Source organism: Ovis aries, chromosome 5 (genome assembly GCF_016772045.2).
Source record: "Ovis aries strain OAR_USU_Benz2616 breed Rambouillet chromosome 5, ARS-UI_Ramb_v3.0, whole genome shotgun sequence".
Taxonomy (NCBI): domain Eukaryota; kingdom Metazoa; phylum Chordata; class Mammalia; order Artiodactyla; family Bovidae; genus Ovis; species Ovis aries.
In genome coordinates, this window is record NC_056058.1 from 44,296,292 (window position 1) to 44,314,447 (window position 18,156).

Genomic DNA, 18,156 nt, shown 5'->3' on the forward strand with positions numbered 1-18,156 from the left:
GTACTGGTGGCCACTGGCAACATGGACGAGCACAGAAGCCTCTCTGAGGCCAGGCGAGCGGAAGAGGGTCACAGAGCCAAGCCTTGGGGCCCTGGCAGGGGGGCTTCCTCCCTGAGAGGTGGGCAGAGTCGACACCAGCTAAGGAACTAGTCCCGGGCCTGTTCTTCCCCATGGATGCCACTCCCTGGGCTGACTGGCTGCTGGCTTGGTGGTGCTACAAGGCCTTTGTCTCTGTAGGTCCCTGGCTTCTCCCTCACATCTGAGCAGTGACTGGAGATGACTGATACAGAACATGCTTTCTCAGCAAACAGGGCACTCCCTCCTGTTGGAGACTGGGTAGGAGGCTGCGTTAGCCTGGGTGGGTGTGTCTGTGTCTCTGTGTGTGTGTGTGTGTGTCTGTGTGTGTGTATGTATGTGTGTGTGTCTGTGTGTGTGTGTGTCTGTGTGTGTGTATGTCTGTGTCTGTGTGTGTGTGTGTGTCTGTGTGTGTGTGTGTCTGTGTGTGTGTGTGTCTGTGTCTGTGTGTGTGTCTGTGTGTGTGTGTGAAGCAGCCTGAGGCCTTGGAGAGAGCCTATGAGAACTGCTTCCTCCACCATGTGAAGGAGCGGGCTGAGGAGAGGGTTTCCTCCCTGCACTGGCCACTGATGTACTGAATACCGTCCTCAGCGTCTGAAGAGACTGGGGGCCATGTGTGTACGTGCTAAATTGCGTCAGTCGTGTCCGACTGTTTGCAACCCTATGGGGCCCACCAGGCTCCTCTGTCCATGGGATTCTCCAGGCAAGAAGGCATGAATAGGGAGAGTTGTTTTTGCTCTAGGCTGATACCCTGGGGAGCTGAGCCAAGTCCCATCCCATGGTTGTGCTGGGGGCCTGTGTGTAGGCAGGAGATGGGACCAGGTGACCCCTTGGCCTGCTGAACTCGATGTCAGACCTCCGGGGTGGCTGGTCTCGGCTGGCACCCACCCTGAGGACATGTGCCAGGCCACGGTGAGCATTTGGGTAGGGTGCCAGGAGCCCCGTCACATTGCAGAAGGACTCCCCTTGCAGGCACACGCTGCACCAGGCAGCCTAGGACTTAGAGGTACCCTCGTAAAACAGAATCATGGTGCTCTTGCCCATACTGGCGAGGGAAACAAGACCCAGGCTGGAGAGAGAGAGTGGGTTAATGTTCTCAAGTGCAAGTTTTTCTCCCATAAATTTTTAATTAAACCTCTGGCACCCATTATGTCTTCATCCCTGGAAAGCCCTTGCCGATGCCAAAATTACAGAATCGTTTCAGAACACGTGTGAATCCAGTGAACTGACTGGCAGTTCCATGTGGGCACTGCTGGGACTGGAACTTTACTAGCTTCCTGGTGGCCTGATGGCTGCATTTCCGACTGGTAAGATAGTACTTAAGTCCCTGGGCTGGAATTCAGCACCTCAGTGCTCCGCTGTGTCCCCTGGAGGTCCGCGAATAGGTAAAGAGATCAGGGCCTCAGGGCTCTGGCTCGTCATTCTCAGAGTTCTGCATTTCCATTTTGAGTGCCACCTTTGGAATTCATATGATCAAATCTATACTATCCTGATAGCCACATTATAGCCTGGTATTGCTGGCTGATTTGAGAAATTTTTACGTGTCTTCGTGATGGTGTGAGCATATTTGATGGTTCAGGTTTGCTCCAAGGGAAGGTGAAATACAGCCTCAGTGCACCGTATGGAGGAAATTCTATTTGGTTGCATCAGTTTAGATGGAGAAAAGCCAGGGCAGAACAAGACCCACGCCAGTGGGCAGTGCCAGAGGCCAAGATGTCGGTGTGCTGGTGGCCAAGGTCACATGCATAGCAACAGGTTGAAGTTCATTGGCAGTAATTGTGCTGGGAAATACGTGAGGAAGAGATTGCTAGAATTAGGATGAGGAGATTAAGAGTTTATTTAAGGCAGGTTTTCAGTGTGATCATAAGGTTGATGTGGCTTCAAGTGAATAAGATACCTCTGCAGAATTATCAAGTAATCCCTTGTTAAAATGGGTGCTGCAGGCCTGTGTGGTGGATTTGGGTTTTGTATGAAAGCTGGTTATCCTTGCAAACAAAGCCTCAAAGTTATTAATGCCACTTTATTTGCACACATCTGTTTGCAGGCATTCGCTCTCCGTGGTGGTATTAATTACATCAAAATAGCAACAGAACTGGCTTGAGGCCCTATCTCTCTACTATTAAACCCATTCTTGGCAATTGAACTGGAGCAAAACACATCATCTAATTTTGTCGGTAGTTTGTTTGGATTTAATTTCCAAGTTCGCCTGGGCGTTTTATGTATTCAATAATTGCTAAATACAAGGAGTGGACAGCTCTGATTTTTCTCTGTATGCATACACGCATTTACAAGTAACTGACTGAATTCCGACTGTGTGGGAGGTGTGTGCTGGGCGCTGAGCCTGCAGCAGGGAGTGGATGAGATCCCTGTCCTCATGATGTTGATAGCCTAGAGAGGGAAAGAGATCCCAGCAACACAAAAGCTGCACAAACAAATGAGTAAATATATAATAACATTATGAGGTGGAGATGCAGAAAAAGTTATCTGGGTAAGGAGACGGAGCAAACGAAGAGTGACCTTGCTGCTGCTGCTGCTGCTGAGTCACTTCAGTCATGTCCGACTGTGTGACCCCATAGACGGCAGCCCACCAGGCTCCCCCTTCCCTGGGATTCTCCAGGCAAGAACACTGGAGTGGGTTGCCATTTCCTTCTCCAGTGCACGAAAGTGAAAAGTGAAAGTGAAGTTGCTCAGTCGTGTCCGACCCTCAGCGACCCCATGGACTGCAGCCTACCAGGCTCCTCCATCCATGGGATTTTCCAGGCAAGAGTACTGCAGTGGGGTGCCATTGCCTTCTCCAGAGTGACCTTAGATAGGATGGGAAGGACAGGCCTCTCTGAAGAAGTGACATTGCTCAGGGACCTGAGTGAAGCGTGCTGGTCAGGAGAAGAGGATTCTGGCTTTGTTGTTGTTGCTCAGTTGCTAAGTCATGTCCAACTCTTTACGACCCTGTGAACTGCAGATTCCCGAGTATCTCCCGGAGTGTGCTCAAACTCATGTCCATCGAGTCAGTGATACCATCCAACTGTCTAATCCTCTGTCGTCCCCTTCTGCTGCCATCAGGCTTTCCCAGCATCAGGGTCTTTTCCAGTGAGTCGGCTCTTCACATCAGGTGGCCAAAGTATTGGAGCTTCAGCTTCAGTTCTAGCTTAGGGAGTAGCAAAGACTCCTGAGATGGGGATGTGGTCAGTGGGTGTCATATAATATTATTTCAATTTGTGATGTGAATAAGCATTTCATAGTCATCAACTCATGATAAGTCTGGGTTCTTGGGGTTTGGGGGCCTGCAGTGAGAAGTGGGGTAACCTTTCAGCCCTCCTGAGAAGGAGAGGGCCCAGAAGGAGCCCAGGGCCACACAGAGGAGCAGCCCAGGAGAGCAGAGGTGTTCCTTCAGGCTTGCTAGCTTGGTAAGTAGCTACAGTGCTTTGGGTTGAAGGAGAGCAGAGGAGCTCCTGGCCCCCTGTCCTGTCCCCCTGCCACGCCCACCCCAACAACACAGCCATCCAGAATTGCATCAGAATCGCCTAGAAGGCTTGTTAAAACACACACGGCTGTGCCCCACTCCTGGATTTCTGAATGAGGAGGCCTGGGGTGGGGCCTGAGAATGCATTTCATCCAAGTTCCCAGGTGATGCTGCTGCTGTTGGTCCAGGGACCACACCTTGAGAATCACGGAGAGCAAACTGAAAACTATGCTGGGATCTGTCCGGAGTGCTAGAGAAAGAATGAGGACCAAGCCTTCGAGAACGGGCCTGCCCAGGCTGCACACAGATGGTCCTCTGGCTCAGTGGGCCCTGCTGCAGTGACAGCCCTGACTCTGGGGCCCCCAGGGCAGGACCAGGCCGGCCTTGCTGAATGCTGGTGCACGTGTGCGACACGTTGCCCAGACATCAGCACACCCAGGCCGGCTGCTGTGGCCAGCACAAGTCAGGAGCCTCCCAGGTCAGGTCCTGCAGCTGAGGAAGGTGGGGTGGGGTGGGGTAGGGCACAGTCTTGGCCCAGGGCCCGGTGCAGCCAGCAGACTGATGCTGAGAAAGCTCCAGCATTGATGTCGGTGCCCAGAGTTTCTCATCTCTGCCCTGTGGTTCCAGGGTCCCGCAGCTCATCTACCATCTTCTCCTGTCCCTGACTTTAGTCTGGTCTCCCAGCGCGGCTGTGTATGAGGGTCCTCTGCCAATGGTTTGGTGCTCTGGAAATGGGAGCATTTCCTTCCTGGAGTAAGCTGGCTCCTGACCTGATTTTCCCCTGGTGCAGCCGTGGGTGTGGGTTTCAGTGTCTAGGGGAAAGGGAGGCGGTGGGCCGTGCTGGGTGCCCCGGAAGCATGGTGGGAGCTGATGGGGAGCAGTTGAGCCAAGGATTCTGCACACTTGGAGAATAAGCCCTGGCTTCCAAAGAAGCGGCAGAAAATTGATTTTTCGCGGCTTCTGTAGTCATCCTGAAGGATTTGGTAGGGTGAGAACTGGGCCCATTTCTCAGCTCTCTGCACCCTGAGCTGCCAGATCTGGTGCTGAATAGGCTTGTCCCAGAGGCAGAGAGGCCCCTCCGGCTCCTCCCACCACCCCGCGTCCCAGGCATGGATGTAGGGCCTGTCCCACTCGCCTGCCCTCCATGGCCAGCTGCTGCTTGTCTGGGGCTTGCCTCTCGGGGCTGCTGCCGCAGATGTGAAAGGTGTGTGTGAGCCTGGGCCCAGCTGGGATTAGGGCATCTGTCTAGGAATGCGGCTGCAGCCTTTGCTCTCTGGGGTGGAGTGGGGCGGGACTGGAGTGGCCGCCTTGGGGAGCTCAGCATCTCCATGTCTGTCCAGTCCCCTCGGTGAGTATCGCTGTCGGCGCTGGGGAGGCAGTAGCCAGCTAGAGGGGGTCTGGGGTCTGGGGTGGCCATCCCCCCTGGGTGCTGGGCAGCCTTGCCAGGGGTGGGCCTTGTCTGGGAATAGCGGCTGGTCTTCAGCATGTGTCCTCTGTGTGTACGGAGAGTGGAGCTTAGTCCTGGCCCCAGGGAGCTGAAGATGCCCACAGCCAGGGAGGAAGCCACAGCTACGGCCCGACTATTCCTGGAGCTCCTGTTGGCTTTGGATGATTTCAGGGAACACTTGGCCAGGGTGCTGTGAGTCAGAGCTGCCACCTCTTGGCCCAGCAGCCAGCACAAGGAGTGCGTAGCCTTCCAGAGATGTGCGGTGTGGGCTGCCACACCCTCCCCCAGCCAAGCATCCAGGAAGCAGAAGACCTGGCTCTGTCCCAGCTCTGTCCCACGAACTGAGCCGCCCCGGGGAACATCTCCGCACCTCTCTGGTTCTTAACCTGCTCCCTGGCAGGAGAGACTAATCCCTGCCTTGCTGGGCTGCAGTCCATGGGGTCACAAAGAGTCAGCCGTGACTTAGCAACTGAACAACAAAGTGCCGCACCCCCATCCGCATTCAGAGGGAGAGAAGCAGGTACAGGAGCGTGCGCTTGGGCGGTTGCTTTTGTTGAGGTTTGGAGTCTGGAAATGGGTCAGCTTTGCTGGTTCTCCCTGACGTGGCATTATCAGGGCCTCCCCCTGTGAGCAGCATGGCCTTGCTTCATTTGGATGTTTCCATCCTGCTGGACTTGTTGGAAGGACATGTGAACATGCTGCCGGAAGATCTCAGTTCATCGGGGGTTTCACGCTGAAACCCCTGAGAGGTGGCAAGTGTTTCCTGCTCCTTGTCTTGTCTCTGGTGGCAGTGTCTGTTGTCCATGACCAGTCGCACCAGTATTTGAGCTCAAGATTGTGGTGGGGTTGTAGGGGAGGGGAAGAAAAGGGGAGTGTTGCACAGCTTATCCAGGATAGGGAGTAAAGATACTTTGTTTAGGTAAAGTGTGGAATGGGAGCCCCATTGGAAATAATAATAATGGTTATAATAGTGTTATAAATACGGGTATTTTCCCCCAGCTTTGGTCTGATCAGGGCTTATGTGCCCTGGCATTGTATATATCACATATTAATACCTATAATTACTAAAGAGTAGCTAACTTTTACCAGACTTTTAAATTAGTTAATTTATTTATTGAGACTGTGTTGGGTCTTAGTTTTGGCATGTGGGATCTTAGTTCCCTGACCAGGGATCGAACTCAGGCCCCTTGCACTGGGAGTGTGGTCTCAGCCACTGGACCACCAAGGAAGTCCCTCTACCAGACTTTTATCTGCAAATACCGTAAAGTGCTAAGCCCTTTAATCTTCACTGTTTCTTGTAATTATCTCGAGAACTCTATGGGTAATTATCATTCCCATTTTAAAGTGAGGGAAGCAGAAGCTGAGAGGTTGCAGATCTTGCCTGAGGTCCACTGAGCCAGGGCGGGGGTCCAGCAGGCCGAGCCCTTGCCTCAGACCCTGGGTTTACTTAGACCCTGAGGGTACCACTTCCTGGGTGCTAGGTTGAACCTGTGGAGGATCAGCAGGCAGGACAGTGCTTTCGTTATGATAATGGTGACGACAGTGATCCAGTGGTGGTTGGGGCAAAGGTTCTGGGGCTGGACTGCCTGACTCCAGATGCCCAGCTGGGTGGCCTTGGGCAAATGACTGACCTATGGCTCGGTTTACCCATCTCTCAAAGGTTGTTGTGAGGATTCACACCTGGGAAGGGCCTTGAAGAAGGCTGTTAATATGTGATCATCATTGTTCCATCACTGTCCCCTGTACATTCTCCCGGTCCACACTGGGAAGGTAGGTAGGTGTCTATGGGTTAGGATGGAGACTGGCATGAAACAGGTGCCCAATATATCTTTTCTATATGAGGGAATGGAGTTTACCAGGCAGTCTGGAGGGCTTCTCTAGTAATCAGTCTTCTCTTCAAAGGGTCTTCCCTACACTTTACTGTCTGAGACCAACCCACAAGTAGGGCTGACCCTACCTCTCATCCATACTGGCCAGCATGAGCTCCCTGGGTCCGCCAGGTGGGAGAGTCCTGGTGGACCCCAGTGCCCGCTGGAGGCACAGGCTTCTTAGAGAGGCAGGCGATGGCAGATGCCAGCTCTCCAGCCTGCAGGGCAGAGGTGGGGGGAGGGTTGGGAAGCTGTCTGTTTTCTGAACAGTGGGGGCCATTCCGTGTGGGTGTGTGAGCGACGGAGCTGGAGCCCTTGCCTGAGCCTCATGGGAGGGGGCTCAGAGGGCCGGGCGAGCCAGTGCAGTGGGCCTCAGAGCCTGTCAAGGTTAACAGATAGGCCTTGCCTCTCCCCTAGGAAGTCATTCAATTTCTCCCCTGACTCAGGCCACATTGTTTCAAAGCATGTGGTATAAACTACTAACCACTGGGGAATCGCTTGAATTAACAAACTCATTTTTCCTGAGACCCGAGTTTGAACTTGAGTGAGGAGTTCAGGGCTCTTTTGCAGAAATCCAATAGATCAGGAGAACTCATGTTACACCATGTTTTCAACCTTGATCAAATGCACATTTTGCATGGTGGGGCCTTCTCCACGCCTGCACACTTCCAGCTGCACGGATAGCTCAGGACTGTGGCAGGCCAGGGCAGGAGCTGACACAAGGGCTGGGCTTTTGGGGAACCCAGCCCTCTGCTTGGGTTGGAAGGCGCTTCAGAAAGTTTCCTCTCTTCCTCTCCCCCTCCTCTCTTCCCAAATCCTGCCTCCCCATACCTGCCCTTCTGAGTGCTGTTACTTAAGAGATATGAAGGTTTTGCTGGAATGAGCCTGGATTCTGGACTGAGTCACGGGCCCCAGCTCAGGTCTCTGGTGTATCCTGTCTCTGCCTGTGAAGACCTGCTGGGCCAGTCTCCTCTTCACCAGGGCGCCTGGCTACAGGGGCCACCATTGATCTGTGAGGTCAATAAGGAGTCAGTCAGCCTCCCACAGCCAGCCCCACCCACGTAGCCCACAGCCAGGCCTGAACCTAGAGCAGGAGCTCAGGGGAGGCCTGGAGATAGCTCCACATCCTAGAGGCCAGAGACCAGTCCCAGAAGGCCAGGAGCTCCCTGGGGACAAGGGTTCCATGTGTGGTATAGACTGGAAATCACAGAGCAGATGGATGGCCGAGTGTGGGGAAGGTGGGGCTCAGGGAGGAGCTCACATAAGAGGGGTAGGCTTCCTAGAGGAGGCTGGGTGGCATCTGGAGCTCCAAGAGAGAGGAGAGCAGGCTTGGCCAGTCTGATGAGGAACTTCCCAGAAAACATCATTACTCCCCAAACCTTGCCCTTTGCCATCCAGATATGGGGCTTCTGTTTTTGTGAGGCAAGGGGTGTATGGCCCAAACTAGTGGTTCTTAAGCCAGGCCCAGAATCCTGATCACCTAGGGGGCTGTGTGACACTGTCAACGCACAGCCCCACCCCAGATCTATGTAGTCAGTTGCCCTTGGGTAGAGGATTACAGTGCTGGGCTAGATTCCAGAGACCCTTCCCCTGAATGGGGTGGCTGTGATCAGCCCTCCTCCTTCCCTGTTTGGGCTTAAAGAACATAAGTCTATGGAGACATGCTTGGCAGAACCCCTGTGGGTTTCAGTGTCCCTATGGCCCAATAGCCAACTCCCAGCTCAGTTCAGGCTATAGGTGGCAACCTGTGGGTCACCGGGTAGGACTATTGGGCCCCACAGGTAGGAGATGATGATTCAGGTACTCCCCTCTGCTGGCCTCTCTCCACCTAACAGTGGAAGGCCCTCACCCTCTCCTCTGCCCTCTGGCTTTGTCTCTCAGCCTAGGGAGAGCTGGCTTTGGGAAATATCATGATTTTCAGCTGTAACCGCTGCTGTTCTGCAGTTCTCTTGGGGTTTTCTCATTCCAGGTTCCAGGGCAGGGGATCAGTTTGGCGCAGACTTCTAGGTCAGTGGGAGCTCATTGATTATTGCCTTGGGGGCAGTACAGAGGGCAGACAATAGAAAACACGGCAGTCAGTGCCCCTGGGGTGGGGCCAGTGGTGGTGCTCAGTCACTTGGTCATGTCCCGCTCTTTGTGACCACATGGTCTGCAGCACACCAGACTTCCCTGCCCTTCACTGTCTCCTGGAGTTTGCTCAAATTCACGTTCATTCACTGTGCCATCCAACCATCTCATCCTCTGTCACCCCTTCTCCTCCTGCCTTCAATCTTTCCCAGCATCAGGGTATTTTCCAATGAGTCGGCTCTATGCAACAGGTGGCCAAAGTATTGGAGCTTCAGCATCAGTCCTTCCAATGAATATTCAGCATTGATATCCTTAGGATTGACTGGTTTGATCTCCCTGATGTCCAAGGGACTCTCGAGTCTCAAGAGGGGGCCAATAGGTCAGGGCCATGTCTGGTACAGTTTCTGGGTGCTGAGGCAGAATTTTCTGGGGAACTGAAGCCTGACAGAAGTATCTTCAGCAGGGAGAGCTGGGTGGACAGTCCTGGCCTCGGTGCAGGCGGAAAAACTGAACTTTGAGAGGGTGCTCCACTAGGGTGCTGGCAAGCTGAAGTCTTCGTTTTCATTTCGGCCGAGAAGAGGTCAAGGACCCAAGTGAGGCCCAGAGTGGGTCCTGGACCATCTTCTAACCACAGGTATGGCTCTTTTCTTGTGTATTTTAGGGCACCGGGGGCTGGGAGGGTGAAAGTTGCCTGTGGGTTGCTTGGCTGCCTTGGTTTTCTTATGTTGAGGAATTTTTATGATAGAATGTCTTCATCTGAGCTTCCTATGACACTGGATGAAAACTGTTGTGTGAACTTTTCTGGGCAGAGGGTCCATGATGTTCAGTCACTCAGTTGTGTTTGACTCTTTACAACCTCATGAACTGCAGCATGCCATGTTCCTCTCTCCTCCACTATCTCCTGGAGTTTTCTCAAACTCATGTCCATGGAATCGATAATGCCATCCAACCATCTCATCCTCTATCACCCCCTTCTCCTCCTGCCTTTAATCTTTCCTAGCATCAGGGTCTTTTCCAATGAGTCAGCTCTTTGCATTAGGTGGCCAAAGTTTTGAAGCTTCAGCATCAGTCCTTCCAATGAATATATTCAGGGTTGATTTCCTTTAGAATTGACTGGTTTGATCTCCTTGCTGTCCAAGGGACTCTCAAGAGTCTTCCCTAGCACCACAGTTCAAAAGCATCATTCTTTGGTGCTCAGCCTACATTATGCTCCAGCTGCCACATCTGCACATGACTACTGGAAAAACTGTAACTTTGACTATATGGACCTTTGTCGGTAAAGTGTTGTCTCTGCCTTTTAATGCAGAGGGTCCATACCTCTGTAAGATTCTCCCAGGGTCCCTAGACTCAGTCATGGAAGATCACTGCTTATTGGAACTCATCAGTTAAACCAATTTCTTGTGTCTTCTCCTATGGAGCACGTGGCCTGGCTCTTTCTCATCAAAGGCTTGAGGAGGTGCCTTCAGAGTCCTTGCTGATGCCTTGGCACCAGTCAGGGATATGCTCACCCAGGAGACCCCTGGGATTTGAGATTTGAGACCCCTTCTGCTGGGCCTTTGCTGGGAGCCTAGGGCCTGTGTTGTGTGCGCATGCTCCCCACTGCTGGGTCAGTGCCTGGCTAGGGAGAGAATTTTGACTCGGGTCCAGAAGTGTTTTTTTGTGTACCTCCCCCTGTTCCTCCAAAAGATGTTCCCTCCCCAAGGCTGGGGAGCCATGTGAGCTTCCTAGAATGTGTGTCCGCTGGGAGAAAGAACTGCCTTCCTTTGGTGCCTCTTTAGGGGTCATCATGGCTCAAGGTGGTTTAGCTCATGACCAGAGTGTTTGCCCCGTGGCTTCCTGTCCAGGTCATGGCCAACTTTCCTGGATGCTAAGGGGTTCTCTGAAAAGATCAGATCCAGCAGTGAATGTTGCTGCACCTTCCTGAAAGCAGCCGTCACACACGGTATCAGTTATGTGCCCAGGGCTTACATGCCAGTCCCCCGGCTGGAAGGTCTGAAAACAGTCTCAGTGGTGGTGCAGGTGCTGACAGTGGGCGCTGCCACCCACCCACAGCCCGTGCTTCGCGGGGACATGTGTGCGCTATTTATGTGGCTAATAGACGTCTTTACTGAGGGTGACGTTTACACGCTATAAAAAGTCCATTAACTGAATTTAAGCTTCTCCAGAGATGGTGGGGCCTAATCTGTATTTGGCATGTGACGTGGCAGGAACTGGAGATGCAGAGACCCCTTCTGCTGGGCCTTTGCTGGGATTTGAGACATGGGCTTTGCCAAATGAGTAGGTGAGTGAATGAACGCACAAGTGTGTGAGACAGGGAGAGAACGACATCTTCAGGGCCAAGCATGACTCGTGCACAAAGTGAGGCTGTTTTCCGAAGTATTCAGTAAACAGGCTCTCGTTTCAATGCCAAGTGGCACAGTCGAAATTCTGTATGGGAACAAGACAGTTTTGTTATTTTCGCAGATCAAAGTGTTTTAAAATACTGCTCGCTGTTTTGAAATCAACTGTTCAGAAAGCGTTTTTGTTTTTAAGCTGAAGACTTCACAGGTTGAGCATCTATAGGAGTTTACCTTTCCCCGGTGCTGTGTTTTAAGCCTGAGTTGAGGATTGTCTGTGCACTCAAGCAGGGCCCTTTCGTCCATCAGCCAATGGACCAGATCTGCTGGGTCCTTCTCCTGCCCTTTGAAAGTCACCCGAGCCCCTGAGCCACAGGTGGGTGCAGATTTGTTTGAAGCAAGGTTTCTGCTGCTCCTCCTGGGCCGCTGCAGAGTTTGAGTGACTCAAAGACCCCTGGCCTGGAAGTGTTCCCCAGTCACCCCCTCCCCTGGACTTCCTAGAGAATGTCCACCTCATGCTTCTTGGGGCTCACACCTGAGAACAAGTGAACTGAGAGCTCCTGGGGGCAAGCATGGACCCCTCTTTTCTGAAGCCCTTTACTAGTCCATTGCTGGACTTTTCTTACCCACTGAGTGCCTGATGGCACCGTCCCAAGCAACTCAGTGTGGGTGGTGAGTTGGCACTCTGGTTCCTAGGTGGCACGTGCAGTGGGAGAAATTGACGCTTCAGAACCAGAGCATCCTAAGCTTGAGTCCTGGCTCTGCCACCCACTGAAAATGTATTTAGAAAAGGGACATGACTCCTCTGAGCCTCAGTTTGCTTACGTGTAAAATGGGGATGCTGCTATCCATACCTCACAGATTGTTTTGAGGGTTCTGTGAAAACGATGATTAAGTGCATCACTCAGAGTAGATGCATGAGAACAAAATCACAACAGCTTAGGTTTGAATCCTGACTCTATCTCCTACGTGAGCCTGAAGCTCAGCAAGAACAAGTGACTTGCTGGATTTCTCTGTAAGTGGTGTGCCGTCTCCTCTCGCCTCCTGGTGACCCACACATTGAGCACCAGGCGAGCCTGTGGGTGCTGATGATCATGAGACAGACCCTCTTTGCTCGCTGGTCAGGCCAGCCAGCAGAGGGTGAACACTGCCCCCCACCTCCTTTCCATGAACTGTGGGTGCTGCCAGGCTCTTGCCTGCATGTCAGGCTTGCAATGATTTCACGACCATCCTCCCAGCCTGGGTTTGGGGAGTTTGGAGCAGAAAGGTCTTAGCAAGCACCTCCTTTCCCAGGCAGGCCCCCGAGCCCACCCCACCCCACCTCTTGATTGCTAGCAGGCCTCAGAACTGGCCAGGCTGTGGAACGCGGCCCAGCCCTGACCTCGGGCCCCGAGCCCCCGTGGTACCCTGCCTGTCATGCATGTGCAGCCCCGTCAGGGTTGGCTCCCCGGCCCGGGGGCTGCCCCGAGCTCCTCTGTGTCCCTGGCCGAGCATACCGAGTTATGTAATGCTGCTGAGCCAACATTTATAAGTCGCGGCCAATTTGCTGGCCTCGAGTTACACTGTGCAGATGCTCTGCGGTGTGGTTGGCTTTTGTCTCAGAGGCCGTAAGCAGATAGCATAACTCCGCTTACCATTAGACATTTTGCAAATCATCTGGGCTCGAGCGTGCCGCAGCCAGACAGTTCATTTATGTTGCGAACGGTATGATTTGTAAAGTAATAAATTTCCCGTCTCTCTGCCAGCAATAAAGTACAGCAAGCAGGCGAGACCAGAGCCCTCCAAAAATACCCTGACTCCCAGCGAGACCTGGAAGAGGGCTCTGTCAGGTTCTGTCTCCACTCCTGCCTTCACTGGGTTCTGGGAAATCAGGTTTGGGCCATAAATCCCCTCTACCATCTGGGTGACTCGGGGCCTTGGCACGAATTTGTTATTAGCGTGTGTAATTGGTCCCCTAGCATGACACATTTGTTACTTCCCGGGCCCCTCTGCATCCTGGCGTGAAAGGGCGGTGTGATGCAGTGATGGGCAGTGGTTGCCCACCCCTCCCTCTCTCTGTCCGCACATCTGTGCTCAGGGCCAGGTCAGGGCCGTTTGTCCCGGGAAGTCAGTGGCAGACAGAGAGTTGTGGGGAGATGTGCTGGTGACAGTGTCTTTCGGCCTCCGGGGAAGGTGTGCGCAGGCCTTGCTCCGCCCAGGGTGCAGGGCTCTCTGTTGTGAAGATAGTTGCTCTAGGCAGAAAATCAAGGACTGGTTTGGAATGAGCCTTGGGATGTCCGAGTCCCAGTTACCTTCCTGGGGGAGGGCACCTGTGATCAGTAGATGCTTCCACATCTGCTGGAGTTGTCAGGGGGACCCCAGAGCTGCAGCCCGAAGCACCAGCTGTGGGCTGGGACCCCAGAGAACAAGTGCATAGCTTGGAGTCCCAAATTTTTTAAAAAAATATTTATTTATTTGGCTGTGCTGAGTCCCAGCTGCAGCATGAGGGATCTTCAGTTGTGGCATGTGAACTTCCAGCTGCGGCATGTGAGATCTAGCTCCCCGACCAGGGATCAAACCCAGGTCCCTTGCTTTGGTGACCCAGCCCTTGGGCTACCAGGGAAGTCCTTGGAGTCCCCATTTTTGAGCAGCCCTATCTTCTTGTCCTCTGTGGTGGCTTCTATGTAGAGACCTGGCTCTGTCTCTGACCTCTGCCCCAGGTGATCACAGCACCTGCTCTGTTAGACACTGTGCCAGTCAGCAATGTCTCTGGGGACATCAGGGGCATGTCACATCTGGGGAAGTGGAGCCTGGGGAATGGTCCACAGGCTGCGAACGTCCTTATGCTTAGCTGCAGGATGCTCCCCGCCCACCTCACCTTCTTCTTCCTCCTCTACCTCTGCCGCCTCCTCTTCCACCTTTGATATTTGCTTTTAAAAAATCCCATTGAAAAATAAAATAACGTTTAAGAACTACGTATAGAAAAAGGGAGTTCTCTGTAGTGTAGTCACAGTGATGGTTTTGCTGTGTTTCCTCCACGCTGGCCTTTGGTAGTCCCTTGAGGGACACCCTCCCTCAGTCAGGGCAGCTTTGCCACCTTTGAGGGTGTCCTGGGCTTGCATAGGGCTCTTCGTCTGGAGGGGGGTGGGGGTGGGCAGGTAGATTCACTCCTCCAAGCGGGTCATGAGGAGGCTGTGCTTCCCAATGTCAGAGTCCCGCCTTGGAGGTGGGCCAGTGGGAGCACAGGAAGGAGCCAAGGCCTCCAGGGTTCCCCCACGACCCCCTTGGTCCTCCTGTCTTGCACCACGGCCTCCACGGACAGTCCTGCCCCCCTGTTTCCTTTCAGCTGAGGTAGGTCCATTCCTTGGCGACTTCACTCCCGACCTGTTGACCTTGGGACACTTGCCTTGCCTGTCTGGGTCTCAGGGTGCCCTGAAGTGTGGGGCATGATCCCTGCAGGGCGGGGTTGTATGAGGATGAAAGGAGACAGCCTGGCATCCGGAGGGCTTCAGCAGTGCCTACCGGCTGTGCGGAGGTAATGCCCCTTGCCTACAGCAGGCCCAGGGCTGTCTCATGGCTCAGGCCTAGGAGAGGCCCACATACTCTCTTGCCTGTGAATGCCGCCCTGCCCTGCCCTGACTGGGAAGTGCACAGCCTTGGCCTGGAGGTGATGTTTCAGGGCCTGGGAGTGAATACTGGGAGTCCAGGAGGAAAGCCTGCCAGGGAGGTAGGAGCGCGAGGAGTGACTGCTAAAGTGAAGATTCTAGGCTTTGGACCTTGTTCTAGAGAAGAGTGGGCAAGGGTGGTGGGGTGATCTGGGCTGTGGGGAGGAAGTTGCTCGTTGCCATCTTGGTCTCTTTGGAGAGAGGTGAGGGCTGAAGGCGGGGTCAGGACCTCCTGGCCAAAGCCCAGAGGAGAAAGGCTGAAGAGAAAGAAATGTGGCCACAGATTGCCAGGGAAGATGACCAGAAACTAGTGCTGAGGCTCCAGGGGCCAGCAGTCCTGAGCAGGAGACCCAGGACGGAGTTTTGCTGTGTGGCCAGAGCTGCTGGGGTGCCAGTACACTGCCCCCATGGAGCTGAGCCTGGTGCCTAGACTCCGGGTTGTTTGGGCACAACCAGGAGGGTCGGTAGGGATTGGTGGAGGGCCCCTGGTTTTGGTAGGATGCCACACGCCACTCCCTTCTTTACAGAAAAATGGCAGATGCTGGTTGAGCAGGTGTGATGTGCCAGGTACCAGGGAGGAACTCGATGTACACGAGCTCTTCCGTTTACTCCTCACTGCAGCTCTGTGAGCAGGCATCAGAATGGGGAAACTGAGGTTCAGCGAGGTTTAGTGATTTACCCCACTTTTCCCAGCTAGGGAAGAACTAGAAACAGGGTTCCGATCACTTCAAAAACGTCTACTAGACCATAAGCTCTGTGAAGGCAGAGCCTAGGCCAGTCCTGTTCTCTCTGCCCTGATACACAGCCAGCTGCTTGGCACAAGCAGGACAGAGCGGATGTGGGCATGAGGGTGGAGATGGGCCCCGATCTGCATGGTTCCTTGCGTGCACCTGTCATCTCAGACACTCCACTGGCCGTTTCTTTCTGCCCTGCCCAGGGTTGTTCTGTTCACCAGTAGGGCAGACCTTGGGTAGACAGCACCCTTCTCCCAGCTGTCTCCCAGACGCTCTAGACCCTGAAAAAATTGTCGAGTCACATGTTTTCCTTGGGTTTCGATAATTGGTGATTCATGTTTGCAAGGAAGGCAGGAAAGTGACTCATGCTGATTTAATAAACCTACGCATATTCTCAAGAATCAGCTGGTAAATCGCAGACTGGCAGCCCACTCCCCCACGCCTGCCAGCACCAAGCACTCAGAAATCACCAAGTTCAACAAGCCTGCAGAAAATTCAACCTCCCCAGCAGCATTTTCCTTATTTGAGCTAATAGCACGAGGCGCCTCTCTTCTGGCACTGTGAGGTGGGCCAGGGGGCCCCGCTGCCTTCCCTGGGGTCCTGTGGGAGGAGGAGCGCGAATGCTTCACGTGCGGCAAGTTCCTGAGGCTTCGACAGCGAGAAGAGTTGCTGGGACCTCCCAGGGTTTACCTTGTGCTCTTGGAACCAGTGGCTGAGCCCCTGGGGAGCCAGCCTCATGCCCCAGCTTCTGAACGGTGGGATAACGTGGGCACGGACCCCTTCCCTGCAGAGCAATGAGAACAAGGCCAACAGCCACCACCCTGGCCTCTCTGGGCCGTGTCAGGACTAACACACCTCGGTCAGTTGTGCGGAGCTCAGGTTACTCGATATAAACAAGCAGAGGTGAAACGTGGCAGCCCAAGGTGGCAGGGAATGCGTCATTTCAGACCGCTCTCCGGCGACGGAGATGATCCCTGACATCTAGCAGGCACTGACTCGGGGGTTAATCCTCCTGGGTTATGGTTCTGCGCAGTCTCCACGCACCTCTGCTCCAAAGCACTCAGGCCAGTGGGCTGGAGAAAAAATTCGGAGATCCACAAGGTCAGCATCCATGCAGAGATCCTGTTACTGTCTGCATGCTCTCATTCAGGGCTGAGTCCTCACAGAAGTTCCAAAGGAGGGGGTGGGGGTGCCAGGCCACGAGGAATGGGGGTGCCCTCTTTGGATGTTAGGGGTTTCCTGAATCTGGTGGCTTTTCTGTAAGTTCTTTGGTATTCCCTCCCCATGTTTACTGAGCCTCTAGTGGGGAGTCGAGCTCCATGAAGAGTCCAGCCAGAGGAATAAGGATTCTTCCTTGGTGAGTCTGGTACTTGGTTAGGGTGCAGTCTTCCCCTCCCTGCTCCTTCCTCCCTCTTTCTATTCATCTATCAAAAAAAAAAAAAAAAAAGGATTGACTGTGATAATGTATGTAAAGCATTTAGTGTCATGTCATGACTGGCTCGGTGTTAGCTTTTATTATCGACATTCATATCATTGCTATTATTTAATATCTGTTGCATGCCAGGCAAAAAAAAAAAAAGGTGAATAATGCTACAAGTTGGTGAAAGGACTGCACGAGAGCTGGAAATCATCGAGACAGTCTAACCTCACCCGCCACACTGCAGGTGGGCCTAGCGAGCCCCTGAAGGATGCAGGGACACAGACTGAAAGGGGTTTCCCTGGGAGAGCGCGGCTGTGCCTAGACACTGGCCTGCTGCCACGGCCTGCGGCTGTCACGCTGGGATGGGGTGGTCTGAAGAAGCTTCCTGGAGTTAGTGGGTTTTAGGATGAGCTTTGGAATAAGAGTAGGAAGGAGACCAGCAGGAGAGAAGAGAAGAGAAGGAGCAGAGTGCCGCCTGGCCCCCATAGAGGGAGGGGGCTACAGGTGGAGAAGGGCCCGGACACTGGGAGGGCTAACCACAGCCATCTGTGTAGCGTCATATGAGGAGACCCAAGGAGGCCTCGTTGTCCCCCACGTTATTCTGTTATTACCAGCAGGTGCTTCTTTCTGGCCTGTGCAAATAAGAACTGTTGGGGTTGGGGTTCAGCCTGCTCGCCTGTGTCTGCTCATGCTCGGAGGGGGGCCCATGGGTCCCGGCTGCAAGCCACAGGCAAGGAGTGGATTCCTTAGGGAGAGGAAGCCCATTCAGTCCTAATGGGCCATTAACCCCTTGCATTTGTTTCCTTGGGCTGTTGCAACAAATTACCAGGAACCTGGTAGCTTATAACAACAGAAGTTTATTCTGTCACAGTGTTGGAGGCCAGGAGCTGAAAATGCAGGTGTTGGCAGGGTTGGTTCCTCCCGTAGTCTCTGAAGGAGTATCTGTTCCATGCCTCACATGTAGCTTCTGGGGGCTGCTGGCAGCCATGGGCTTTCCATGACTTGGAGCTGTGTAACTTGTCTCTGCTGCATCCATCCTCATGTGGGCTTCGCTTCTGTCTGTGGGCTTTGCTTCTGTCTGTATCTTCTCCTCTTCCTTTAAAGG

The 18,156-nt window shown here is 53.5% G+C and overlaps 1 long non-coding RNA gene across 6 annotated transcripts in view; it reads left to right on the forward strand.

The window, feature by feature from the left end:
- Nucleotides 1-18,156, forward strand: part of LOC114114877 (uncharacterized) — a 228,873-nt gene that overhangs the window by 57,854 nt on the left and 152,863 nt on the right. For 3 of the 6 annotated variants that reach the window (XR_009600689.1, XR_009600688.1, XR_009600687.1), the window contains one exon: nt 9,378-9,551. The exons of the other annotated variants lie outside the window; for them this stretch is intronic. This is a non-coding gene — a long non-coding RNA (uncharacterized LOC114114877). The remainder of the gene's footprint in view (nt 1-9,377; nt 9,552-18,156) is intronic. 6 annotated transcript variants of the gene reach the window in all.